Below are 12114 nucleotides of genomic sequence, written 5' to 3' on the forward strand. Positions count from 1 at the left end.
CTTTGGGTCACAGCTATCAGCTTGACCTCTGGAAGGGCTGGAGACTGAAGTTAGCCACATGAGCATCCAGCCAAGTCTATGTGACCAAGTGTCCAGAGATTCTTGGGGGACAAGTCTTGGGTAAACTTCCATGGATGGAAATACCCCATGAATGGTCACACTTGTTTGCCAAGAAAGTTAGTGCTGTGACTCCACTGGGAGAGGACAACTGCAAGCTCTGTGCACAGCACTTTTCAGGATTCTGCTCATGCTGATTTTGGTCTGGATCCTTTCGCTGTAAGGAAACTGCGGCCATGAGTATAACAGCTTTTAATGAGTTCTGTGAGTCTAGTGAATTACCAACCCTGAGGGTGATCTTGGAGATCTGAACATACAGTTGGTGTCAGAAGTGAGGGTGGTTTTGTGGACCCCAAACTCTGTAGTTGGGATCAGAAATGGAGTGGTCTTATGAACTGCTCTAACTTCACAGATTCATTCTGAGAATAAGTTGCCAGTTTAAATGCCAAATTAGCACTTTAGTTTTACTTAACCCCAGCCAATATTTTCAGATTCTGTCATTGAGGATCCTTTAATTTGATTTCAGGGATTTCCTTGAATTTTCACGAGGCCATAAACACACCTCTGGAAAGCCTCATAGTAAAAAGAATGTAAAGGTTTTCATTTGCCAGTGTTTTTAGGCCCTAATGTATCTCAAGATAAGACTAAAATAGCCTTTAAGTTGATCTGATGTACATTTTTCTTGTGGTCTTATGTGCTTGTTTTGCTATCCAAGGCTTTGCTTTCCATCAGGAGAATCAAGTTCACTGGCCCTATAAATGCACTGAGGAGGAGAAGTGTCTCTTCCATTTGCTCAAGTTGGCACAATTAGCTTTATCTGAGATTTGGGCCTTCATACTTCCACATGCCCTGAGCAAGATGCTGAGAAGAGGTAAAATTTGGCTGTGATGTGTTGTTTTCTATCAAATGCTTAATACCCAATGGAAGCAGATAAGATAAGCAGTGATAAGAAAAAAATGTTGGAGGAGATGCCTAACATGGTGAGGCTTGGAGATCTGATAGAGACCTTTCCTATGTTAGAAGTTACTTTGTGACATTTTATGTCCATACTTTCCAAGTAATCTCTTTGACTATTAAAAATAATCATGGTTCAGCTCTCACCTAAGTTAGACCTTATATTAGTTTGTGTTAATTACCTCCCACATATTTAATCTAGAAAGCCTAGACATCTAGTGATCATCATGCCTCATGTTAAAAATACTGGTTGCAGGAAAATTGACAAAAGTTCTACCTTTCTACAGAAAAGTGGTGCTAAGTATTTTTTTGTGTAAAAAAAGTTTGTTTCAGAATCGCTTCACTGGAACCACTTGACAACCAGGGTTACCACTGTTCTCAAAGTCAACTGGCAAATTGCTTTCTTTCAAAGCCTAAACACTGTGTTTTCAGCCAAGTGATCTATGTTTTTACATTTTGAAGTCAAAGTAGGTTTTCTGATAAGGAGACAATCTTCCCTGATAACTGATGTTAGTAATTGAGTCAAATTAAGGATAAAGGTCCAAGAATACCGGTAGTGAGGAAAAAGCAGGAGTCAAGAATTCGGATCAAGGACTAGGCAGAAGAACCCCACTATTTGTGGCTTCATTTTCTTCATAGGTATACAGGAGTATATGTGCAGGAGAGTGTAGTTGAAATTGTGATCAGCAAGTGGGTGGCAGAGATTAAGGGCCCAAGAGAACAAAATCTCAAGCATGAGACTAAAACACTGTACCAGAACTAAGGTTGAGGGAAGAATGTTATAGATATTTAATCAAAATGCATGTTCCTCTTGGAAAGAGATCTCATCTCTTCTATAGAAGGAGGGCATGTATCTTCCAATCCCTACTTCATGATGATCTCTAGCTAGAACAGACTTAAAGCCATACAACACTGCAGGCCACTGAGGCAATCGTTCCATGGCATGACAATACGTGATATCCTGAAGTCCAGGATGCTCATTGTAAAACATAAGTTTGGCAACAAGTTTATATGTGTCTTTTGCTTAGGGGAAAAGCCTCTTTAGGGCACATAGGCTCCAGAAGAGGAAGTCTTTAAGCTAGCTGCTTTATTGCTTCTCCCAAAGAAAAGTGGCTAGAGATGAATGGGTTGATGACAAATGAATGGGAATATCCCAATGTTGATGAATCATTTGAGAGCAGGTGCGGAAGCTTCAACAGATCTTTGTATCCCACTGAGAACACCATTTCCTATAGTTTTTGAAACATACAGAAGTCAGTACTGAGTATCTCGTAGCTTTTGAAAAATACTCTTGGATTACTTCAGTGAGAAGGGCAATCCTGCACTTGGAAAAAAGTACAACTGAATATGGGGAAGCGTTAAGTTATTTCCTTGCCACAAAAAGGACTTCAACTATAGCATGAAATATCCTTGATTAATGCCATTTCAGGAGGCAAGAAACATCTCATTTTTAAAATCTAGCTGAGCAATGTTTCTCCTTCACTCAGACCAGGAAACAAGATATGAGATGGAAAATTATCCAGGAGATTATCACACAAGTGCCCATCCTGAGGGTTTGAGCATTTTTCTGCAAGCTCATGAGGCAGAAGTTTACTTCCCATTAAAAAATCAAATCCAACTGGCTCTTAAGCTTCAGTGTCCAGAGAATAGGAAGAATGACTGGTAAGCATGAATAAATTCACTGAGTCTTCAGGTCAAGTTAAATAGATACTAATAGACTGACATTGAAGCAAATCCGGAAGGAATGCTAGTAGAATGCCTGAGGAGACTAAGGGACAGGGACTGAGTTTCTGCTTCAATTAATGTTGCCAATTGGACACAAGATGAGGCCTTAAGTCAGAGACTGACGAGAAGGAGCAGTGGGAGAAGGTGGGGTAGGGGAAGATGGCTGGCTTCTGAAAGAGACCAGAGACTGGGACTAGTCTCCACTCCTCCTATCACCTAACCCTATCCATGGCCCTTTTACTGTTAACAAGGCTAAAATGCCATCTGCCTGTGGTCATTCCCTTTTATTTTTTCAGTTGAGCTGAGGAGATGAGGGAAGGGGCAGGAGAGGGTAGGGCAGGGAGGGGCTATTTTATGGATAAGGAAGTAAGAACCTTCCATAGGCCGAGTCCATTACTTCAGGAGAATTGAATCTGTAGAGTCCATATTTAGGCCTCTTTGAGGAACTTTATAGGGTCCCCTACTAAGAAATCAGAGGCCAAGCCACTGGCTTGATTAAACCTAATTTTTATTACTTTTCTTGACCAATAAAGGATCTCATGGAGATTTTGTATCCCTACGCAATCATACAAACAAGGGTTAACCTGTTCAAATTAGGCTTCATTCTGAAAATCAGAGACCTTCAATTGTTATTTCACCAAGTGACATATCTTGAATTCTCATTTGTCTGGACTTCAACTTCAAGTTTCTTAGGCTCCTTAAGGCCAAAACCAGGATATTTGCAGATATCACTTGGACAAGTATAGCAGACACTGATGTGCCACCAAGCTTCCCTTTAATGAGGGACTTGTTGCCCCAGCTGTTACCAAGCAGCCTTTAGTTTTTGGCCTCTCCAGGGATTATCTCATTCTCAGAAACTTCAAGGCCACACATCTTCTAGGGCAGCCCAATGACTGACCAATGAGAGGGTAAACGCGGTTAACATGGCCCGACTCAGGACAAAGCTAAAAGGCCATTCTAGAAACAGAGCTCCTGGAGGACTTGGGCAAAGTTACCATTGAATCTGCATCATAGCTTTCTTTTTCCTTCTGCCAACTTCTTTTCACTCCCTTCCATAGGGCAGTTCTTAAACGTCCTGCACAATTCTAACATTTGGTACTGGGAGAGATCCAATAAAGTAAACATTAAGGTAAGATGTTTGAATTACAACACCTCTGCCCATCTGGTAATGAAGACCCCATCCCTCATGGTAGGTAAAGAACTGGTAACATCTGGTAGCAGTCTGACCATTAAAATTTACTGATGGTCTATTGGGATAGTATATTGGTAAAAAGAAATGTACTAAGTGGTATGACATAATAGAACACATTTCACAAATGCCTACTAACATGTGTTCTGTATCATCCTAGGAGTAAAAGACAGCAAGAGTACTCTATCTGTACGAATAAGAGCTGGATGATTAGGAAGCTAAGGACAGTTTCTCCAATATTCATAGTCATTTGCCCTGTGTTTAGACTTGGATCCCATGGACTGAATGTGTCTTCTTTCCCAAGAGGAGGAACTCAGCAAAACCCTGGGGAGAGTGTGTGGTAATTATTCCCCAAGTCTTTTCTCCTAAAGAGACCTATAGCCATTTATTCAGATAATGGTACACTGGAAAAAGGATAACCAGTCATTTGGAGGATGTGTGACATGACTCCTAGGTAACATTCATACCCAGCAACCCAAAGATTCATTATGTCTCCCCTTACAAAGTGGAGGCACAGGAAGGCCAGGTAATAAGCGGATTCCTGGCCAATATCCAGCTCATAGTGGGTCCTCTGGTTCTGGGATGCACTTGATGATCATTTGTCTTGCCTGAATGTCTAGTCAGAATTGATATACCTGTGTATTCAGGGTCTTGGCATATGAAGCAAGAGGTTTAGTGGAGAAGGCAAGGGAGAAGCCTTTGGAACTTCTTTCTCTGGATAAGATAGTAACTAAAAAGATTGTGTACTTGAAGAGATGGAGGAACTTAGTGACACTTTCAAAATGACCTAAAGGATGCAAGGGTGGTGGTCTCCATTATATACTGGTGAATTAAGTGAGAATAAGACCTAAAGAGCTAGATCCTGGAGAATGAGTCTACCTCAAATTCAAGTGTTAGTCCTATTTAAGCTGCTTTGTCAGATGTGTTCCCTGCTAAAGCACATCAAGCACATCTAGCACACTGCTAGAGCAGTCTCAGGGACACAGTACGCAGCCTTTGACTTGGTGAATGCTTTTCTACCACGTCAGCAAAGGGGCTCAGGAACAGCTTACACTGATGTGAAATGAATGCTACACACATTTATCACTTTGCCCTAGGGCTTTCTGTCACAATACAGTCTAAGGAGTCCTGGAGCAGTACTCTAAGGAAATGTTCTGTGATGGAAAAGTTCTCTATAATCCGTTGTGTAATTTAGTATCCACTAGCCACACATGACTGTTGAGCACCTAAAATGTAGCATGTTGAGGGGCCTCATGAAGTCACATGCACTCCAGGGCATGGGAGACAAACACTGTGAAGAATGCCCAAATTTGATTCACGGGTAAATCTACCTGGGAGTACAAGCCAAAGATGGATGGCTGCTGCATAACAAATCTCACTGGAGAGTAGCCTTAAATAATGGAGAGGGGGATGTCCTCCTAATGGATATAGCTTCAGCCAGTGCACGTGACTATCCATTTTGAATATCCAAATGAATATCCAGATGATTTGGATATTTGAATATCCAAAGTGAAGGAAAAAACCTTCATTTTGAGGTTTAAATACATATGTATACACTAATGGGCAGTGGCAAATGCCTTGACTCCTGGTCAGAGGCCTAGAAGGAGAAAAACTGAAGACAAGTTGGTGTGGAGTAGAGGCATCTGGATGGGCACCTGGGAGTAGACCAAAGTATCCTTTATAGGGCATGCTGACACCCAGCAGAGAGCATCTATCAGGAAATATCACTAATTGAGTAGATACTATACGAAGATCCAGTAAATTTAGCAGTTTGGAAATTGACACCTCGTTTCACACCATGACGGGCCAGAATAATGGCCAGAAGGGTTAAGATGGCTACCAGCTACCAAATTAGGCCTAAGGTCATATTAAAGTCCATGATATTGCTGTTATGTCTATAACATTTGGGGCTCTGAGAAGTCTGTAGAAGACACAGCTCGAACCACAGAGGTAATAACTTCCTCATAAATATGAAAAATAAGCAGCACAGCCTAATATACAGCTGTCAGTGAACACAAACCTGCTGTGTTAACCAGAAAGGCATTACCAGATCTACTAAGTCACAGAGAAGCTAGTGTTATATTGCTCCCCACAGGAAAAAGGCCTGAGATCCAGGAAATAAAAATAGATTTCACTTATAACAGGTTCAGGATAGAAAAGCCTTTAAAGGATTCAAAAAACCATGACTAAATGGAACTGTAGCGCTCCAGTAAAAGGCACCAGAGAAGGAAGATGTGATATAGAAATCTAATTCACCAAAATATCTTGGCTTCTTTAATTTCTGCTCATCCTGGTAAGTTTGTTGAGCTCTAAGGACACTTAACTCAGTCCTGCAACAAAGGTCTAGATGCACTAACATTCAAGATGCAAGATGTCCCTGCTGGAGCCCCACCCCCAGTTTTCAACTCAAGAAGTTCAGAGAAGGACCACCAGAGTTTCACGTTAAGCCCTGCTGTGCCACATGGAATACCACTTTCCAACTGTTTGGGAAATGGACAAGGGAAAGAGGACTTAATGCTCCTTAATGTCTGACATCTTGGGGCAGGGAATTTATCATTTGTTCCTTGGAAGTGCTATTGTCTTAGTTGTATTATCCTAAAGTCTGTAGACTCAGGTAGAGTGGACACTAAGGTTTGCCCACTGGAGCTACAATGAGCATTGTTCTGTAGCTTCAAGACAATATTTCAAGGGTACATAGTGTAGTTTTCACTTTGAATTTGGTGTATTCAGTAAAATATAGCCTCCATTCCTTCTCTCTCACTAGGCTTTATTCTAGGCCTCCTCACCAGAGCAGAAAGGGAGAGACTGGCCACTCATATCCCAGCTCAATCCCTGTACTGGGTCTTCTCTACATTCTAATCTTAGTGCTTTGTTTATCTTCTGTCGGTCACTTGGTCCTTGAGGCCTCTAGTTATCTTCATTTTGAGTTAGAATCTATGTTCTCCAATCCACCATGTGATGGTTAATTTTCTATGTCAACTTGACTGGGCCATGGGGTGCCCAGACATTGGCTCAAACGTTCTGGGTGTGTCTAAGAGGGTGAATCTGGATGAGATTAACATTTGAATTGGTAGACTGAGCAGAGCTGATGCCCTCCATAATGCAGGTGGGTCTCATCCAATCAATTGGAGACCTGAAGAGAACAAAACACTGAGTAAGAGGGAACTCCTTCTGCCTGACTGCCTTGAGTCTGGACATTGGCCTTTTCCTACCCCTGGGTTCCAACTGAAACATTGGCTCTTTTTGGGTCTGGAGCTTGCTAGTTTTCAGACTAGAACTTACACCATAGGCTCCCTGGTCCTCAGGCTTTTGGACTTGGACTGAAACTAAACACTTGGCTGGCTCTCCTGGGTCTCCAGCTTGAGAACTGTCGATTTTCAGGTTTATCAGCCTCCATAATCACATAAGCCAATTCCCTATAATAGCTATTATTTATACACCTTATTTGTTCCGCTTCTCTGGAGAATTGAGTAATACATACCAAGTTAAGTACTTCAACTTGCAGGGCACACCAACCCCTTCCTGTTCTCCATGTCTGTTCTTTGGACTTAACTCTATTACAGATATTAAATCCCTATCACCCAGAATCCCCTATCCTGGGTCTTTTAGGCTCAGCACCTTTTGATTCCCTTTTCACTCTCTTCAACAAGGACCAGTTTGGTGGGGAGGAAAGAGGGAGGAGAACTGTCCGTTTTTTTGAGATGTGTAGCTATTTGTATTTTCTTAAGAAGCATGGGCAGTTTAAGTTTTATACCTTTTACATACTCTATATTAACCAAATACTGAGTTCTTTGGTTTCCAATATTCTATTATCCTTTGGAAAAAAATTTACATTTGAAATATGGTGTGGGAAGAGAGCTCTATGAACACCCTGGACTGCCAGAAAGACAAATAAGTGGGTCCTAGAGGAAATTAAACCTGAACTATAACTGGAGGCAAAAATGATAAAACTGAGGCTGTCTTACTTTGGGCACATCAGGAGAAGGCAAGATTCTTTAGAAAAGACAATGCTGGTGAAAATAGAAGGCAGCAGGAAAAAAGGGAAACCAATATGACATGGGTTGACTCCATAAAGGAAGGAAGCCATAGGCATGAGTCTACAGGACTTGAGCAGGGCTGTTGAGGACAGGAAATTGTGGATATCACTCATTCATAGGGTTGCCAGTGGTCGGAGCTGACTTGATGGCATGTAACAATAATCTTCCTTTGACCTTGTAAATTCAGACTTATGGGAAAAAACTTACCCACTGAGTTCAAGCACTCATAGTAGGATAGAGTCTGACTATTGTCCCTGCCAAGGGGGTTCATCCCACACAGGCTTGTGCAAGAGGGACACGCTGCCCCCAAGCCCAACAACGTTTAGCCATCATCTCAGACAGTTATCTACATAGTAGAAGATTAGAGTTCCTACAGCATCTTTGTTACAGGTAGGAGTGTGAGAAATGATGAAATTGAGACTGAATGATAAACACTGCCTGGAGACAAAAGGCCCAGCTTCTTGTAGAGGCAAGTAGGAGTCTTCTGGGATTATTGTGGGATTTAAAAACATATTCGAGGTTGGGACACATCCTAAGGATGCACACATAATTACATGATTCCAGGTTAAAGGATAGCACCGATCCATCAGTAAGTTAATCAGAAACTAGGATATTCTGGGTTTGTCCCCAGGAATCAGACATAAAATGTGATCACTGAGTATGTGCATAACAACTTGAATGGTTGAAGCTGAAGTATAAGCAAGGGGAGAAATTACACTTACATCCCAGGATAGAGGAGAATCTGGAGCAAACAAAAAAGAAAACAAAACAAAAAACAGTTTTTCCTCAAGTCAGGAGCCCTCTTCAGTCCTTAGACTAACTGGGCAGCCATATTATTCCAGGGCTGTGAGTCTCACATGGAGACTAGAGGCCTAGAGACTTCAGTATATGCTTTTTAGGAACTGGTGAATGGAACAACTTTTGCCAACAGAGCTTAGGGTTTCTTTTTACCACTTCTAAGCTGGGATTGCATTTTCAGAGTTTAACCAGGGGAAAAAAAAAAATCAACTAAGTTTCATGTGTCTAGAAGTCAGTGGTGTGAGATATGGGACTTTAAGTTTCTAGGGCAATGCAGAGGTAGACAGCATTAGGTCAGCTTGTTGGTTGCTTTGTTCCTAAATTTTGGACCATCACTAGCCTGAATTTAAAAAGTAACAGTGATTGATATCTAGAATTAGTTATAAGTCGTATAAGAAGTAGGACTATCCTGTTGCCCAGCTGGGTAGAGAACCGTAACTGATTTACCATTGGTATTAGATTCAATAGTTAAGGCGAAAGCATTGAGAGCCTGGGACAGGAGAGGAGGAAAAAACACTTATTCCATGTCATCTTTTCCTCTTCCCCCATAGGATTTCTACCCTATTTCTAAGACGTGAATATTTCTGGTCCCTCTTGGCCTTACTCCTCCCAGGAGAGAAAAATGATATTTGATTGTACAATAAAGCTAATGCTCTATCTGATCTGTTTGTTCCTGTTCAATTGTTAACTTCAGAGTGGAGGGAAGTTGTTTGGCATTTTGGGAGGGCTGATAATGTCTATTTCCACTTCTTCAGAGAGAAACTGAAGTTACTGTGTGCACATGAAGCATCTTCAGCTATTTGTTGACTGCATCTGTTTCTTTCAGTCTATGGAGCACTGAGCTTGGAGTGACAAGGAGGCTGCTTTGCTCCATTCTCAGGTGGTAGGAATCATAGGATGCTGAGATAGTCCTATCAAGAGTCATCTCAGCCTGAAACAGAAGAATCTTCATTTGTGTTACACTGGATCCAGGATCCGCTCTCCAAAAGGTGGGTACCTGCAGGTGAGGACAATCTAACCTTTCTGGTTCAGTAGTCTCATTAGCAAGTGTTGACAGACAATTGTGACCTTCTGCATTTAGTGACACACTGGTTTCAGAATTTACTAGAAAGTAGGATTATGGATCTTTATTCTGAAATAAATATGAGAATGAGGACATAGCTCAGCTCTTATATTCAGGAAGTAACTTTTCATGCACTTCAAGGAAAAAAACTTGCACTCCCTTGTTGCTGGATAAGGATCCATGATCAGGTGTGAAGGCTGAGAGCAGGATGCCAATTGGGTGCATAATTAGATTCTTTAACCGTTTCATTCCTCCTGATCCAATTCATCCTATGAATTCTGTCAGCTAACTTCTATATGAGCTGGTTTGCTTTCCCTGCTAAATGGACTGGTCGAGTCACTACCACATTGACACTGTTACAGTTTGGCATTGCTTCCTGAGGGAAAAGGATTCTTTGTTAGATAAACTTTTTCTAGGCCTCCAGTATTGAATCAAGAAACTCCAGACTGCATAGTGTGGCCCTGTCAAGGAGCAGGGTGGCTCGCACTCAAAGCTTGCTGGACAAAGCCAGTTCAAGCTAGGACTTTGGTCCAGCTTGAACTCAGTGCTGCTCAATCTATCACCTCAAACATGGTTATCCTCTTTGTCCTCCATCTACTATCCAGGTGATCCCTCATTCTCTAGTCTCTCAGTGAGTGTCCTGCACTGATTTTCACTTAATATATTGAAGCATATTCTGCTGCTAAAAGGTCTTAGCTATTGGTCGTACAAGGGTGAACATGTTTTCACAGTATAACTTACAGAATAGCAGAAGGGCCCCATCAAAACACATATGGTTAATGCAGCTCTAAGACATATTTAAGCTGCTAGTTAAGTGATAAAGGACATAACTACACCTAAAAGAAGAAATCTTCCAAACTGAGGAAACAAGGTGTGAAGATACTGAGGCAGGCATGTTTGGTACTTCCCAGGAAGTGGCAGAAAGTTGGTGTGGATGAACTGTCGAGTTACATCCTGGGGTTCCCAATTGCTAGTTACATTCCTTTCTCTCCAAGGTATTCCAACAATTAAGACCTGAGAGCCAAGTAAATATTTTAGGGCCTGCATGAGTTAAACACTTGTAATCTTTTTACGCTTGTTTGCTTCCTTAGTTTTTACAGGTACCTTACAGGATAAGCACTATTATCCTGATTTTACAGGCATGTAGACACTGGGGAACAAAGAGATTAAGTAGTTTCAGAGGGCACACAGGTAATAAGTGGTCGAGCCATGAATCAAACCCAGGTAGTCTGACATCAGAATTCATGCTTTTAGCAAATATGCTATATTGTACCACCACGGGAATTGAAATATTGGCTTGGCTGATTAAACTATCAGAGTGTGGGACCAATTTCTAAAGCCATCACTACCTGCCAATTTTCTCAGTCTAAGTTGATATTTTGATGATCTGAGCTGACACTAGCCAGCTTCATGAAGAAACATCATCCATCTTTCAAATACAGGCTACAGAGAGCACCAGGAATAGAGACAACTACTCAATAGAAAAATATGGGCCAGTAGTAGTTGGCTCTTGCAATCTCCATTAAACAGATCGATCCATAGGCATCCTTGTGAAGGAGCCAGTAAGACAGAGTCACAAGGTTTCTTGCAATACTGCTCCCTTCAGGGGTAGGTAAGTCCCTTCATAGAAACAGAGATCATTAACCTGCCCTTCTCACAGTGATCAAGCAGTCGAGGAAGCATTACTTCCCATCCAGATCTACTCAAGAAGGGAATTCTTGATACCAATGTAGGATGTGTAAACCCTGGAGAAGCCTCTGATGGGGGCTTGGGATCCTCAGTTGTTCTGCAGTAAAAGAAGACAGCAATATAAGAGCTGAAGATGCAGTTACCTTGTCATATCCTTTTCTGAAGAATGACAATTATTCTGGATCTGACCTAGACAGCTTCCACTAAACCAAACAGCATAAGAGTAAGACTGCTTTAAAGCATCCTGAATTGAAGCCAGCTCAGGAGCCATCACGTAAGAACTTAAACAAAAAGCTTCCAGGTGATGTGAATTGTCTTCAGCTGGAAGAACAGTTATTCAAGCACAAACTCAGTTCTTTTGGGACAAAAATCCTAAAATAACAAGCTGTATTATTGGGAAAACTGGAACTAGGAAGACCTCCACTGGGATTTAATGTTATGTATGTAAGTGCTAGCTGCTGAAAATACATGTTAGGTTGAGCAGCAATTCCTGCTCCCGTAGCACTGCTGCTTTCCCTAAGGGAAAGTCCTTGAGAATACAAACATCTATGGCATGCTACTGCAAGGAGAACCATCTCATGGACCCGGCAGATCGTCTTAGT

This window comes from Diceros bicornis, chromosome 7, assembly GCF_020826845.1.
Source record: "Diceros bicornis minor isolate mBicDic1 chromosome 7, mDicBic1.mat.cur, whole genome shotgun sequence".
Taxonomy (NCBI): Eukaryota; Metazoa; Chordata; class Mammalia; order Perissodactyla; family Rhinocerotidae; genus Diceros; species Diceros bicornis.